Here is a 17,647-nt window from a genome sequence, read left to right as displayed (position 1 = left end):
TGAAAGAAAACTAAAACACGGTTTCTTTAAATGTACAAATTGTAAATGCACTTACATTTTAAGATTGTAAAAGTGTGAAAATATAAATATATGGTTTAGCATGAAGGGATTAAAATACAATTTACCTTGCTGTGGTGTGTATGTGCACACACACACACTCTGCAAGTACAGTATGGACTAGTGATTACACTAATGGCATTGTAATGGCATTGAGCAGTCATTCAATTTGTTTGGACATCATTTTCTTCACCTAAAGATGAGATAGAATGAGGCAATAGACCACAATTTTCTAACATGACTTTTATCTTCAGATAAATGGACTCATTCTATATTCAAAAAGGAGTAGATGTCCCTTCTTTTTGGAGCAAATTCTGGAACTCATATAGGTGGACAGCAACACATCTCAAGGGTCACCAACCACATACATTATTTCCAATAAAAAATAAGCATAAGTGATTCCACATAGCTTTTCATTGTTTTCTTCACTGCCCTGGCTTTGCTCAAGGAGGTTTTCTGCTATACTTTGAATATGGTCACCGTTAAGGTCAGGTTTGTTTTCAGGCTGCCTGGCATTTTTTTTTTCTCTTCCTTACCAGTAGCTCTTCTCACAGACATTTTCTTCGAGTCTTTCTTGTTTAGTCACTGAGGGCTTTGGTGACCCACACTCCTACAGGGTAGATTTAAACTTTGCTTCTTTTGTAATCTCTGAAGGTTTTTTTTAGATTCTGTTATGGCAACAGCATGGGACTTACTTCCCTTCCCACCCCCGAACTAGTTGCCATCTGACAGAATCAAGAATTGCATTATTTCATTCTCTTCTCATCATCACTATTGTTATTTTATTTTTTTAAAAAACCACACATTGTTCTTCTCTGCTCAAAGCTTGGCATTCTGAACTCTGAGTAATATTTCAAATGAGATGAAATGATGTAGTGCACCACACTGTGCCAAAATGAAATGCTTGCCCCTTCTAATCAGTGCAGTTAAATAAGACAGACTTTGTTGAATATCTTATTATAAAGCATTCCTAAGTACACATTTTACATGTAGCTGAGTGAGTAAACAATTGGAGTACTGTAAGTTGCTTCACAGCATAAAGCTGAATAACGTATTGAAACAACTTCAAGTACCATCACTCAGAGAACTAATGTGTTTTCTTCATTAGAGAAGTCTTCATATGTCACATTCTGGGAAATTGAGAATCTAATTTAGACATTTTTTTTTCCCATTTGATATTCCTTACCCCTTTCTTTTGTTTGACAACCATAGTAGAGTTAATCAGCTACAGTAACTCAATCTTCTATTAGCCTTGCTAATCATGCAAATACCCTTTCTGAAAGTCATCCTTGCATTTTTAATGGCAACACTCCCCACCCAGATGGTGGTGAGAGGGTAGGGGAGAGGGGTGGGAAGAATGACAACTTGAAATAAAATAATAATAAAGAGAGTTTTGGTCATCTAGCTCACTGAGTAGCCAATTGGCTGATTTCCTATACAAGAGGATGGGAACACAGGAATGTGAGTAATTCAGTTCATCCCTGAGCTTTAAAGTCAGATGAATTGCTTCAAAGTTCTGACTGCCATTTGCTAGATTTGTAACCTGAAGCAAGTTACTTATCATATCTAAGCCTCAGACTCTTCTTCTCTAAAATGGGATAATAGTAGTCGCTACTTTTAGATTGAGAAATTTAAATGTTACTTTATTTTAGTCTTTGCAAAAAAACATATAAAGATTTCCTAATGGTTATTTTTTATTGATGCTGCTGCTGTTAGTGTTATTGTATAGAGCTTTAAACACATATGATGAAAAATAGCAAAGATGGTTACATTTCTTCAACCAAGTCCAATGCTTAAGCAAATATTTCACTAAAAGGATTAGCTAGAAAGAAATTCATTACTTCATCTAATTCCTTTTTTACCTATCATCCTCTTCCTTAATATATACAATATATTTTAAAGAACAAATGGTTTAGCAATACTTTTCTAGAAAAGATAAACTTACAAAATGAAGCTTGTGTGTTTTCAGAAAGAAGAGTAGTTCTTAAAATAAAAGTATATAAAAACATTGATTTTGACCAAAATTTTACTTTTTTTGGCTTTCATTTCAGTTTCCTCACTTGAGAAAATAAGCCTGGTTATTTTTTGGCCTATGTTGAAACATCATAAGTAGAATGAAACAGCATAATTTTTCCCCCTGGGGTTCAAGAGTTTATTTCTTTTGATACAACAATAAATCAACTGACAAAATGGAATTTCTTTGCAATACATATGCAACAAGTTAGACTGCACGGACAAGTTGAACTTCAGTTTATATATAGACACTCTGGAGCATTTTATTATAAAGCAATAGTGCTGGGAAGCCTCTTACGGGGTAACTGCACGAGTAACTATGAAAAGGATATATATGATTAACCAAGTAGAACTTAAAAAGTGATTTCTGCAGCTTTGAAATCATCTACACATGAACTCAAGCAGCAATATGTATTGAGTGAGTATAACATAATGCTGATGTAATTAATCTTTCTGATGCTATTTCCTTAGAAAGAATGGGGTGGCAGAAATTTTAAATGAATTGGTGTAATTTTGTTTTATTTTCAATGTAAATTGAATTTTTGAATCTAAGAATCCATGCTCAGCATCACAGGCACTATACTTTTATGTCATCACAGGTTTGGAAAACCCCATAACCAGATTTGTCTCTTCAAGAAACAAAAGCCAACTTTGTAGTTATAGACAAGACACACACGTTAAGCCAGCTCATATTTTCCTATAGCTTCTCTTTCTAGTTAAGTCTGCAAACTAATTTGGATTAAACTAAAACAGACTTTTGCTCCAAGCATTTTGAAAGTTTAAAGAGTTTGGCTAATTTTGGTTGTCTTTTCAAAATATTTCTTATATGGCTTCATGTCTGTGTCCTGGAAGGGGACCAATATATGCTTAAATCTTTCAAGAAGTTGCTCTTTTCTTCTGCCCAGGATTCTGAAAGGCAGCAAACACGTGGAAGTTGTAAGTCTTTCTGCCTGCTTTCATCAAATGAGATGCCGGACAAAGTTCATTGTCACTAGGATTCAGAGTCATTGGGAGAAAAATGTAGAACACACTGCATTAAAAAAATTGTCATTCTTCTGATATTATAAAATTTAGTATGTACTTAAATCACTTTTTAAGGAAAATGAAAAGACACGTATGTTCCAAGTCCTTTGTCATCTTTGTTCCTCTCTTGTTCATACTCACTGACTTTATTTCTTGCCAGTTAACCTGAAATCACACTATTTTAATTTCTCGTTTAGATTCTGTGCTATCATTGGTACATGGTACTACACAGTGATGCTGTTTAAATGAAGAAATCTACTCTTCTAAAAAATCTTTGCCACTGATGCCACATACAAATACCGTATGGACTAGCTCTCAGAGCCAAAGCAGGAAAAATCGCCAAAGGGTAAAAATAGTTCTTGATATGATGATATGCTGCTAAAAGCCACATGGTGTTTGGGTGCAGTATTTCACAGTCAAACAATCATAATTTCATGCCTAAAATGTGCATGTTATTTCAGGAAAATACAAAATCTGAGCATTGCACATTTGCTACAGAATGACCAGTGAGTGTTGCTATAATGATTTGTTTTTCTTTTACAAATGAATATTTCTTGCTGAGCCTTTTCATGCCATATTGCCTGGGGCGGCAATGGAAGTAAGGACAGACTGAGGTTAGAGTCGGAGGGAGTATTGGGGATGTCTGGTCTTTTCTGCTAAATTTCTGTAATGCTACAAACTAGGTATAGTATAAAAAAAGCTTCCCTTTTTGTTTTCTTTCTTTCTTGAAATGTTAAGTACTGTAGTTCTCGTCTTAGAAGAAGAACTGGGCTTTGTGGGGACGGATGGTAAGAGACAGCTTTTCAAAAGCATCGTTTTTATCTTTCTCCGAGAGCACTACGATTCTCATGTGATCTTTAATAAATATTTATGATATGAAACTCTCTCTCCCTTAAAGTTGTCATAAATTTGGAGGGTTCAATTGATCTGAGCCCATGGTCATTGAAGTAGAAATACAAGAACATATTATAAATGTTAGTTTCTCTGAAATACTCTTCACAATTTATTTAAGCTGTATGATGCTACACAGTCAGACTGAAGAGTGAGAAGGATAGTCAGGTGTAAGGAGAAATCTGTAGGGGGTAAACATTGGAAACAACAAGGAAAGGGAATTAGTATGTGTTTTTTGTCTTGTTTTGTTTTGGTAACATAAATTGCTTATGCAAAGAGGAAAATAACTCCTGACATTATTAAACAAAAGTGGGAGGTTTGTGGCATCTATCAAGCTAGAAAAATATTTAAAGGCCTGAAGACAAAAAATCAAATCAAATAAAACCCAAACCAGTTGAAAGGTTTAAACTTTTAACTCATGACCTCACACTCATGAGGATGGATGATATATCCCAGTATCAATGCAGGGTAAATGAAAAAGGATTTGGTTCCTTACCATAATAATAATTAATAACATTATATTCAGCTTACTGTGTGCTAGGACCTTGAAGAAAATAAACTCATTTAATTATTTATTAAAAATTTTATAGGTATTATTACTATACCCATTTTGCAGAGGAGGAAACTGAGGAAGAGAGAAGCTAAGACTCTGTAGACAAACCTTTAGAACATTAGCCAGTAAGTGTAAGTTGGATGACTAAGAAGAGTTGGGAACTGTGGCTAAAGGTACAGAGACACAATCTGCTGTCATGAGGTCAACTAGAACTAATGAAAGAAATTACTAAGTGTTGTATTAACAAAAGAAGACTACGTAAAAATTAAATACTAATATAATTATGTGATGTTACTCTGTACACTTGTCTTCTACCTCAGCTTAATAGTTTGTAGCCCCAGAGGCAATATGTTTTTGAACTGAAGAGGATCTTAAAGGTCATCTAGTTCAGTGAAACAACATTTTTTTCTGATAGAAACTCAATGAAGGACAACACTCACTTGCAGGGCACATCCTGATATGAAGAAACTGAAAGCTGGAGCGATTAGCTCAAGACTTCATAGATAATTAGTAGTAGGATAAAAGCTCCAAATCAGCTGTTCTGACTGCCAGATCAAATTAAATATATGCATGGTGAGGAATGGGGAAGAAAAGACGGTATCTCTGCAGCCATACAGCTAAAATGCATTCTGGGGATATTGATTCACTGTCTATTATGTCTCAAGCATTATAACCCATAGAACAGATGTGACTCCAATTTTCATGGATCCTATGGCTAGCAAAGGAAATGGGTCAGCAACAATACAGTAAGCCCTTATCCATGGTTTCACCTGAGGTTTCAGTTACCTGCAGTCAACTGTGGTCTGAAAACATTAAATGGAAAATTCCAGAAATAAACAATTCATAAATTTTTAAATCATATGCCGCTTTGAGTAGCATGATGAAATCTCCGACCATCCTGCTCTTTCCTACCCCGAACATGAATTATCCCTTTGTCCAGCATATCTACATGGTATATACTACCTCCCAGTTAGTTTACATTATCTGCTCCTGACATCCAGCTGACATTATCAGGGCTCAGTGATTCAGGATCAACCAGAGCAGATGATCCTCCTTCTGATACATCATCAGAAAGTCAAGAGTAGTCTAATGCTGTGTGACAATGCCACTGTCATTCACCTCACTTCATCTCATTATGTACCTACTTTATCATCTCACATCATCTCATGAAGAGGGGTGAATTCAACAATAGATATTTTGAGAGAGAGAGAGAGAGATCACATTTGCATACCTTTTATTACAATATATTTTTATTATTATTCTATTTTATTAATTATTATTAATCTCTTACCATGCCTAATTTATAAAATAAGCTTTATAATAGATATGTATATTTAAGAAAAGAGCATGATATTTATAAGTTTTTGTGTTATCTGGGGTTTCAAGCCTCCGCTGTGAGTCTTGGAATTTATTCCTTTTGAATAAGGGAGAACTGCTGTAAGGTTGTAATAGAAGAGGATGCTTTCAGATCATGGAGAACAGGTACCAAATCTTGACTCAAAGACTTTGGGGAAAGTTTCAAAAACGTTTACTGAATAAATGGATAAAAGTTTGTCAGGAGGAAAATTAGAGGGAAAAAAGATTCAGCCAGACCTAAAAAAGAGAGCATTGCATAGATGAGCAACTTTTAAGAAAGTGTTGTTTGAGTTCATTCCAGAGTCTCATGGCAAGTGGGAAAGGTGAAGATAAAAGGGTGGGCAGGTGCCAGTTTTTAAAGAGCCTTCAGTACAGTATTAAGCAGTTTGAAATTTATCTCAAGGACTTTGAAGAGTTTTTAATAAGAAATTGGTATTTAACAGATTTACATTTTAGCAAAATCACCCAGTCTGTAGTGTGAGTAGACGCATGACAAAGAAACTAGTATAAGAGATATTTAGCAATAATCCAAGTGAGAGAAAAAGTGTCTTGCTGTTTTGGTAAACACATGCATATGGAGGGGAATGGATGGATTTGAGAGGTTTGAGGGGCAGAATGGTAAGCATTGTGCTAATTAAGTATAGTATGAATGGTGAGAGAGCAAGATGTAAAAATCAAAACAATGCTAAACTTTATAGTTTGTCCCTTTATCTATCCTGGTACATAATGGTGACATTTGCCAATTTTGGAAACAATGAAATGTGGATTTTTAAATGTAATTCTCAGAGGAGAAAACTAAGCAGAAATAGACATTTTAAACAACAACAACAACAAAAAATCCGAAAAGATAGTGTGACAGAAGTCAAGAGAAGAGAATTTTAAAGAGATAGTGGTCAGCAGTGTCAAATGCAGTGGATAGCACAAGAAAATTTACAACTAAAAAGAGTTCACTGACTATCAGTTGAAAACTTGATGAGAGTAATTTTAATGATGGGGTATAACAGTTGATGAACTGGAGGAGACTCAGTGAGTTGCCAAAAGAATATTCCACTCAAACATGCTGCTGCAGGAAGACAACCGAATGATAGCTCCAGGTGCTGCATTTCTGGATTCACCACTGTCGGAGCAGAGTCCATATTTACCATTGACTGCCTATCGCCAATGACTGAACACAGTGGGGGTGTCTTAGTCCATTTTCTGTTGCTATAACAGAATACCTGAGACTGCATAATCTGTAAAGAAGAGTTTTATTTTGGCTCATGGTCCTGGAGACTGGGTAGTTCAAGAAGCATGGTGCTGGGGTCTGGCAAGGGTCTCCTAACTGCATCATAAAATTGTGGGTGATGTCACACAGAAAAAGCATGTGAGAGAGAGACTGGACAAGAAGGCTGACCTGTTTTATAACAACCAGCTCTCACAGGGACTAATCAAGTCCAATGAGAACTAATTCATCTGGTGGAAACTAATCCATTCTCACAAGAAAGACATGAATCTGTCTTAACAACCTAATCACCTCTTAAATGTTCTACCTCCCAACACTGTTATATTGGCAATTAAATTTCAATATGAATGTTGGCAGAGACAAAGGACATCCAAACCATAACATTCCACTATCCCCCTACAACTCATGTCCTCTTTATATGCCAGATGTGATCATTCCATCCCAATAGTTCCCAAAGTCTTAATTTGGTCTGGCACCAACACAAAGGTCTAAGGTGTCATCTAAGACTCAAGGCAAACTCTTTCCGACTATGACCCTGTAAAACCAAAAACCAAGTTATCTACTTCTAAAATACAATGGCAGAACAGGTATAGGTTAAACATTCTTATTCCAAAAGGGAGAAATAAACAGGAAGAAAGGAGTAACAGGCCCTAAGGAATCGTGAAACCCAGCAAGGCAGACATTAAATCTCACAGCTCCAAAATAATCTTCCACTCCACGTGCCATTTCCTGGACACAGTATCTTAAAACTGTGCTATTGTCTGAGACTCTTCCTAACCAATCCTTCTTCCTTCATTCTCTCCTTCACAGGGATCCTCCTCACAGTGTGAAGGGTTTCCTCACCGATTCATGATCCCTCTGCTTTCTCTTTTGCAGGTATTTTCCCAGACATCTCAACGCACATTAAGTTTTTTCTTGGTATCTGCTCCTCTAAAATTGCAAACTAATGCTGAACGCTATGAATATTTGTCTCCTCCAACCATGCATTGAAATTTGATCCCCAACGTGGAAACATTGAAAAGTGAGGTCTCTAAGAGGCAATGGAAAATGAGGGTTCTGCCCTCAGGAAAGAATTAATCAATTCAGGGCTTAATGGGTTAATAAGTGAATGAGTTATGATGGGAGTGTGACTGGTGGGTATAGAAGAAAAGGAAGAGAAACCTGAGCTAGTACACTCATTCTCCTCACCATGTGATATCCTGTGCTGCCTTGGGACTCTGCAGAGATTCCCTGCCAACAATAAGGGTATCATCAGATGTGGCCCCCTTGATCTTGGATTTCTCAGACTAAGACATTTAGGAATCAATAAGAGGTGAAAACTGGAGACATTATCATGCAAAGAACATTAGCCAGAAGTGTGGTTATGAGGAAGGAGAGACCATAAAATGAGTAGAGGAGATTCTCTGAGAAGTCACAAAGGCTAGAATCTGGAGGCCAGCAGAAATGGTAGCCCTAGCAAAAGGAGAACGCTCATTTTCACAAAACGGGGAGGAAAGTAGGATAAAGATGCAGGTGATTTTATAGGTTTAGTGGTAGGATATTAAGGCAATTGTTACTTCCTGGCTTTTAAAAATTCTGTGAATTAGGAGGTGAAGCATCCCTTGAGAGGGAAGGGGAAGATTGAGCATTGGAGGTAGAAAATAGACACTGTGGTCCCACTCAATGTAGATTGAGCATTTGAGAGAGAGCAAACCAAGAAACAGCAGGACTCCAGGGCAACTTCAAGGATCAAGTTAAATTTGGTTGGTTGCTTTTATCTTTCCAAAATGAGCACAGTAGTTTTGTTACAGGGTGATAGAAGGCTGAAAGTTTAATTTTAATTTTAATTTCCTTGTTTTCAACATTGTTCTGACTACATCCATGTCACTATCCTTTGCTGTTTGGACACTTGAAATGAAAACATTTCTCTGAGATTTCAAACTAGAGTAAGAGTTGTTTCAAGACATCTGGTTTCTTTAAAACTCTTGAGAGTCCCTTTAATAGTAGTAGAGAGACTCTCTCACTTTAGTATAAATACTGCTACCTGATTTCTAGTTTTGACTAACCAAAATGCTGAAACGATAAAAAGATATCTTTGATTTCTTCTCACGTTTCCATTGGATATGTCTCCTGAGACATTTGTGTTCTCTAGGTGGACCTACTTCCTATATTATGCCTGCCATATAGTCCCACCACTCATAAGTAATGAAAATTCAAAGTGAGCCCATGAGGGCTAATATTTCACCACGTTGGTAGCCTGAATATACATTATTTTGTTTGTAATTATTGTTTTCTAAGACATCACATTTGTAGTTTTGGATAAAGGAATGGAGGAAAAAAGTGAAAATCTGATGTATCCTACAGCAAAAAAAAGTAATCCTTACTAACAAACTGGTTATATAAGATTCAGAGATCTAACTATGCGTTTTATTTTTTCTGAAATAAATACAAAGACAAAATGATTAACTATGATATTGACATTGGATGTTGCTTTATTGTACACAGAAAAATGTGAATATCAGTTTCTTAATTTTATTTTTTAAACTCCATTGGCAAAATTGTTTGTAGATTGAAGTGCTATAAAGAATTTTAGAGTAAAAATGTATTTTTAACTGTTAATTATACACAGCATTTGCTGAAAATTCCATCCCCTGGAAGCACAATCAAACATGAAAATCGACTTTGGTCTGTTCCCACAAAGAAGAAGAGAGTGAAAGCAATGTTCCAAAATAAAATAACATAGAAAATGATAGTAATTAAGAAATGAAACAATTCTAATAGTATTAACTACATTCTAAGAATCACTAGTATTAATGAAGCTTTTTTAGCTACAAATATTCTTTATACATATATATATTCTACTCTCCAATCCTTTCTGTGAAAATCATTTATTTGGTTGCTACTACATTGATAAAGGTTTCCTACGAAATGGAGGAGACAAGATAATACAAATTCACACTTTCTTCTTTGAGGAAATTTCTGAATACACTGATGATTTATAATCATTATTATATTTTATATAAGATCCTTATAAAAATACTATAGAAAATATATTACTTTCATGAACACCAATGTATTTATTTTTATCTTGCCTTTCTTTGAACGTGAAGGAGACACCTTTAGTATTTTCATTTTTTTTTAAGAGAGATGCATATTTTTCATTTTAGCAAATTATTTTCTAGTCCCAGAAGAAACACAGGAAACTGCAATTAGGCAGAATTTCCCGGAATTATTGTGTGTGTGTGGGTGTGTATGTGTGTATGTGTGTACGTGTGTGTGTATGTGTATATATATATTTTTATATATACGTACTTTTACAATTTTATATACATATTATATATAACTACATATTTGAATATGTATACTATTGTATATATGTATACAATTGTATATATGCATATACTATTTTACATACATATATTCACACATATATATGCATATATATAAACATACATAAACATTAAGTGTCAAGACAACTGATATGAGAAATATTTTAAAAAGTAACCTTCAAGGTAAAAAGTAAGTTTATCCTAATGATCTAAATCATCAATACCTACAGTACTTTGTAAGTTACTGCTCAGAGATTTTCATGAGTATAAGGCACCATGAGACCATCAAGATTTTCTGAGTAATTGATAAAAATAAAAAAAACCTTAATACTTAATGTGGGTTCTATAGAATGCATATTATACTTATTTCTTAATAATCCATGCATTAGGTATATGTTAGTTTTTAATTAACTATAACCTCATTTTCAAATTATTTTGCTTAAATGGCCATTTGTAAACAGCATTTTTAATGGATTTTTCCTTCTTCAAAAAGAGAAAAATACATTTAATATCATGCCAGAAATGTAAATTGGATAATATAGACAATATTAAAGCCTTACTGTTTTGTAAGTATCAGACATTTTAATCATCGTCATCATCATCATCATCATATCTTTTAGGAATTCAGTTTAAATTTTCAAAAACAGTTCTTCTGTAACTACCAATTTTTAACTTTTATGTTTAAAGCTTGGAGATTAATGGTGGTTTTGAATAGCAACAGAAAACTTAGAAGCTCATAAGCCAGCTTTTATATTCATGCCTTACACTTATGTAACTTATTTACCTTTTATAGGTTCATTTTGATTGCTGTGGTTCTTGACACGTCTGATTTTTTTGTTACAAGTAGTTTTAACACGTTTATAACTTTTAATACATGAATGAATTCAGTTTGTATTCAAATTTAACACAATTATGAATAAATAATGTAGGCACTTTCTTAAATCACTATATACTTACAGTGGAGGATTCACCATTTCATGCCTACATGTTAAGGAAATTTTTAGAGTTATTCTCTTTATAATGACTGTAATTATGACAAAAAAAAAAAGGGTTGAACCTTTGTGAATACCATTGAAAAACAATGTTTTCCCTAGTGATTTCTAGATAAACCCATTTCTCCCTTGGACTCTAACACCCTGCGATTTTTATTTTCTTTCAAAAAAATCACACTTATTGGGACTTTGGTACCTTGAAACTTGGTCAAACTTCATGAGAAAATAACCTAAGAAATCATTCTCAAAATTTAGATGCACACTATTTTTAAATTAGACTTGAGAGTGACAGGCAAGTCACTTACAGGGAAAACCTCAGAAGGGGAGGAAAAGCCTGGGGCCATAAACAGCTGAATGCCCCAGGCAATCTGTAAGTACGGAACTGGTCTGTGAACTTATGCTGGGAGTGCATCTCACTGGACAGATTTGCTTGCTGGAGATTTTTTTTTTTTTCTTTTCCTGGTTTCGAATCAAGATAGAAAAATCATTTTGCTATGACAGTATTTAAAAAAAGAAGTCAGACAAGACTTAAGTAGTGAGGTGTATGTTCTCCTCTCAGTATGTGCCTGAAACTCCCATCGACACTGACAGTAGTTATGCAGATGCATGCAGAAGAAAATAGACCCCTTTTAACATTAAACATCAGATTTGGGTTTCCCCAGAGAACACTGGTTACTGAAGTGGCTGTGAATGATGCATTCTCACAGAATGTTTCAGCCATAAATCAATCCTGAATCATACTTTTCCTAGAGTTCTTTTTTACTCATTTGAAATCCTAGTGTATTATGCATGCACTGACTCTATTTCAGACTGAGCCTAAATACATTTACCAAAATAAGATTCAAATAATTAAATGTGACTTTTATAATTGTTTTCCTCTGAAGATCCAGAGCCTAATCTGGCTCTGCTTAATCATTTTAATTTGACTTTTAATACAGTGTCAGTTTATTTAGTTGGAATTAGTTTTCTATTTCTCTCCTTTTTGTAAGCGCTGCCTGTTTACTTAACAATATTTGGCTTTGCCTAATGATATGTACAGAAGACAGTGCTAAGTGGAACATCAGCTGTTTACATCAGCTCTAACAATTAATGCATGTTAATTTTTAATTACACTGATTGTACTAGAGGCAGAATGTATGTTTCTTCACAGAACAGATGTACTAGTCAGCTTGGCTGGTGAACATGCATATCGATCAGATGTTGATGCTGCCAGCAATTCAGCAAAGTCTGCTAAGAGTGTCGGCTTCTAATGTACTTACAAGTTTACGGCTTAGAGTCCTGGTAGAGGCAATACAACTCGATGCTATATCCTCTAATGTTTACAGATAATCACAGTATGTCTGTTTTGTGGTTAGCATTCTACAGCGTATGATTAGAAGACTGACTAGGTATGAAGGGATCCAAAGGTGTCATTGCCTGTGGACTGCTTTCTCCATTATTATTTGCTGCAATCTCTTCAAAGATTTTTTGTTTTTAACCCATGTTTCTTTTCCTGTGTTAATACTAGATCTCTAACACTGATGACCACTCTTCCTTCAAGGAGATTGTAAAAAGCAATATAATTACTTGCAAAGAAATCTGTCTCCGTTGAACATCATCACCAAAGCTAGATGGGAAATACATAGAAAATGCCAGCAGCTAAAGAGCAGACAGTTGACAGGCTTTCAGTCAATGGCCAATCAGTCAAGAAGCATTTATGGAATGTTTCAATATTTTGAGCATTTCACTAAGTACTATGGGTTACCTTGTCATGAGGGGTAAAAAGAGGTCTAAAAGACCTTTGCCCTTAGGGAACTCATAATATTACTCATAACTCACATGAAAAATAAGACTCATATGCACAAAACAAAGAAATTGTTTTGTAAACTACAGTATATATGCTCTAGTTGATAACATGTAGTTGGTAATGTATACACTCAGAATGTAGGAAATGCTTTATGATAGAGATGAACTAGAGTAGAACTGGTGTTGTTTACCCAAAATTATAGTTTGAATATTGATATGATTTGGCTGTACATCTCTACCCAAATCTCATCTCAAATTATAATCCCCACATGTCGAGACAGGGACCTGTAATCCCCATGTGTAGAGGGAGGGAGGTGATTGGATTATGAGGGTGGTTTTTCCCATGCTGTTCTCATAATAGTAGTGAGTTTTTATGACATCTGATGGTTTTATAAATGTTTGACAGTTCCTCCTTCACATGCTTTCTCTCACCTGCTGCCATGTAAGATGTACCTGCTTCCCCTTCTGCCATAATTGTAAATTTCCTGAGACCTCCCTAGCCATGGGGAACTGTGAGTCAGTTAAACCTCTTTTCTTTATAAATTACCCAGTCTTGGGAAGTTCTTTATAGCAGTGTGAAAATGGACCGATAGAATAAATTGGTACTACAGAGAAAGGGGTACTGTTAAAAGGATACTTGAAAATTTGGAGGCAACTTTGGAACTGGGTTATGGGCAGAAGTTGGCACAGTTTGGAGGGCTCAGAAGAAGACAGGAAGATGTAGGAAAGTTTGGAGCTTCCTAGAGACTTGTTGAATGGCTTTGACTAGAATGCTGATAGTGACATGCACAATGAAGTCCAGGGTGAGGTGGCATCAAATGAAGATGAGGAACTTACTGGGAACTGGAGCAAGGGTAAGTCTTGCTGTGCTTTAGCAAAGAGACTGGTGGTGTTTTGTTCCTGACCTAGATATCTGTGGAACTTTGAACTTGAGAGAGATGATTTAGGGTATCAGGTGGAAGAAATTTCTGTTTTTGTTGGAAAGGCATGATTACTCTTGAAATGTGAAAAGACATGAGATTTGGGAGGGGCCAGGGTTGCAATGATGTGGTTTGACTCTGCATCCCTACCCAAATTTCATCTCGAATTGTAATCCCTATGTGTCAAGGGAGGGAGTTGACTGTATCATGGGAGCAGTTTCCTCCATTCTGTTCTCATGATAGTAGTGAGTTCTTATGAGATCTGATGGTTTTATAAGTGTTTGATGGTTCCTACTTCACATACTTTCTCTCTTCTGCTGCCATGTAAGGTGTGCCTGCTTCCACTTTTGCCAAGATTTTAAGTTTCCCCAGCCATGAGGAACTGTGAGTCAATTAAACCTCTATTATTTATAAATTACCTAGTCTCAGGACGTTCTTTATATCAGTATGAAAATGAACTAATACACATATAAATGTATTAAGCAGTATTTTTTAAACTACTTTGCCAGACTCTTCTACATCATTCTACAGATAAGAATATCAAGGTAAAACATTTCTCTCTTTTTTTTTTCTTTTAGTGTATTCCCGCCTTTTGTCCTCTAAAATTTCATAAAGAAATCTCTTGGGTCTCTTTTTACTTGTGGATAGAAATGACTATCTGATTTAATCATTTTGACACACTGATTAGACTTTAAAAATTCTTATTCTAAACTTAAATGAAAATATAAATGACCAGAAATAGCCAAAGCAATCTTAAATAAGAACAAAGATGAAGGATATACATGACCAGATTTCACAATATATTGTAAAGCTTTAGTAGTCAAGACAATGTGGTTTGATATAGTTGTAGTTTAAAACACCAAAGCAACTAAGAATTAAGAGGTAGGCCTGCTTATGCCATGACAATTTTGTGAGCATAAGATTGTTTAATAAATAATGCTGGACCAATTCTATATCCATATGAATAAAAATGAACTTTAAAATAGATTCTATACTAGACTTAGAGTAATTTAAGAGAGTTTATAGTTGCAAATGTGAAATGTAAAACTATTATGTTTCCAGAAAAAAATATGAGACAATATATTTATGACCTTGGTGGAGACAAATATTTCTTTAAAAGGGCACAAAAAATTAGCTCTAAAAGAAAAGATTGTTACACTGGAATTCCTTTTAAAATAAATAATTTTGTTCATCAGAAGATGTAATAAAAAGAGTGAAGAGGTAGGCCACAGATTAGGAGAAGATATGCAATGCACATATCTAACACAATATATAAAGAACTCCTAAAAATAAAATAGGAAAAGACAGCCAAACCAGTTTTTTAAAAAAATGGGCAAACAACTCAAAATGGCACCCAAAAAACACTATTCATTTGGCCAACATAGGAAAGATACTTAACATCATTAGTTATAATGGAGATGGAAAATATAATCAGAATGAGATACCATTAAAATGCTACCAGAAGGGCTAAAATTAAAAGAACCTGACAATACCAAAGGTTGTCTAAGTATGTAGCAACTAAAACTCTTATTTATTGCTGGTGGTAGTATATATTGGAACAATATTCCTGAGAAATTGGCAAATATTACTAAAATTAAACATACACATATTTTATGACATGTTTCATTCATAGGAGTATGCTGAGAACAAATGATTACACTGATTAAAAAGTATTTGATAATTGTTATAAGAGCTTACTTATAATACCCCCAAACTGAAAATGATCCAAATGACACTGAGGAGAACAATGACTTGTTATGGCATATTCATACCATGAAGCATTATATAGCAATGAAAGAGAAGAAATTATTGCTACACACAATAGCATAATAGTATCTCAGATGCATAATGCTGAGTAAAAGAAGCAGATATCACAAAAGTACCTCTATGTGATTCTCTTTATATGCACTTCAACAGGAAGGAAAATGGGAATTCCACTTCTGATATCACTGTGAGGAACTCCATGGGTCCACTCCCTAGTGAAACTTGTAAATATTATAAATAAAAACAACATTGAAGTTTTCAGAAAATTGTATATAGTAAATGTAAAAAAAAAAAAAAAAAAAACACTTATTCAAAAAAATCTATTATACTTAGTAAAAATTGCAAAAGCCTGGATGTTTAAGCTATGACCCATGCCTTTCATCACCCCTTTTCCAGATCAGCTGGACAGAAACTCTACTCCAAAGTGGAACAGCCAAGAACACAGGCTTCTCTCTTCTTCCAGCATCAAGTTGGAGGGCTCTCTTCCCTTAAGGTTCAGAACATCAGCATTTTTCATCTTCATCCCAGTTACCTGTTTCTGAATCTAAGCTCTAGATGAGTATGGCTAAGGTATGGAAGACCTCTTTTATTGCCTAGTCCTCACTTATGGAACAAATGATCTAGTTTGGGAGTGGTGTCTGGGCATTACCCTTGCCCTAGCTCATGGGATGAACATTTTATAAGAACAAAGGAGGCAAGCCAAAGATACCTAAAAATGCTGCCCCCTTCTTATCCACTGAGTGTTCAGCTCTTCAACTGGGGTGTCACTTAGAAAGAAGCTCACCATTTTCCCTGTCCCAACACCAAACACTGGGTTAATATTTTGTCTGAGAAAACAAGCAAGTCATAGAACAGAGAACATCAAAGGCCGCTTTAAATAAAGGAACTTCATTTGCAGCAGAATGCAAAAAAGTCAGGCATTGGAACACTCTCAGGAGGACATCTTAGGTAAAAAGCAATTGACAAGTGATTAACACATTCATGTGAAATATGAGCTATTCTTAGAGAAGCCAGCTTGTTGGAAAGAAATGGAGAAATAGCTTGCAAGAGCCCTTCTGGTGTCAGAACAAATCTCAAACACTGACCTTTGGAACTACACCTTCAAGGAGCCTAAATTTGATTGGATTAGTCTGTGGAACAATTTATGCCCTGGGATATTATTGTAAACAGTTGAACAATGAGCCAGCAACTGCTGGAGCTTAACATCTGGTGTGATAAGGAGAGATAAAGAGAGCCCAGTAGAAGCCACTGTCAACCCAGAATAACTCTGGGCTTACCAAAGGGTGTATCCCCTGAAAAGCAACATCACACAGACTTCACTAAAACAACCCAGCCAGTTACTAAACAAGAAAAGAAGAAAATATCAATAACAAGCTCTGGAATGGAGAAGAAAATTGCTACAATACATTACCTAAATTGTTTAGTTTCCAGAAAAAAAAAATGAGACATTCAAAGAAACATGAAAGGATGAGCCAAATACTAGAAAAAAAGCAAGCAACAAAAACTGCCAGTGAGAAGCAACAGAAATTGTGTATAATAGAGAAATACTTCAAAGTAGCCCTTATAAATATGTTCAAAGAGCTAAAGAAAACCATTATTAAGGAAGTAAACTATGATGAATGTGTTACATTAGATAGAGAACATCAACAAAAACATAGAAATTATTTGAAAAATAGAAAAATCTGAAACTGAAAAGTGTAATAACTAAAATGAAACATTTACCAGAGGCGTTCATTTGTAGATTTTAACAGGCAGAGGAAAGA

General features: G+C 35.0%; 1 long non-coding RNA gene across 1 annotated transcript in view; it reads left to right on the top strand.

The window, feature by feature from the left end:
- The first annotated feature begins 2,327 nt into the window (after positions 1-2,327).
- LOC144333568 (uncharacterized) overlaps positions 2,328-17,647 on the top strand; it is an 84,116-nt gene continuing 68,796 nt past the window's right edge. The window contains exons 1-3 of the long non-coding RNA XR_013402325.1: positions 2,328-2,488; positions 3,291-3,439; positions 7,992-8,136. This is a non-coding gene — a long non-coding RNA (uncharacterized LOC144333568). The remainder of the gene's footprint in view (positions 2,489-3,290; positions 3,440-7,991; positions 8,137-17,647) is intronic.

The sequence above is a fragment of the Macaca mulatta genome, chromosome 12, assembly GCF_049350105.2.
Source record: "Macaca mulatta isolate MMU2019108-1 chromosome 12, T2T-MMU8v2.0, whole genome shotgun sequence".
NCBI classification, from domain to species: Eukaryota; Metazoa; Chordata; class Mammalia; order Primates; family Cercopithecidae; genus Macaca; species Macaca mulatta.
Note: the sequence above shows the minus strand (reverse complement) of the source record. Positions and strands in the feature narration are given on the sequence as shown.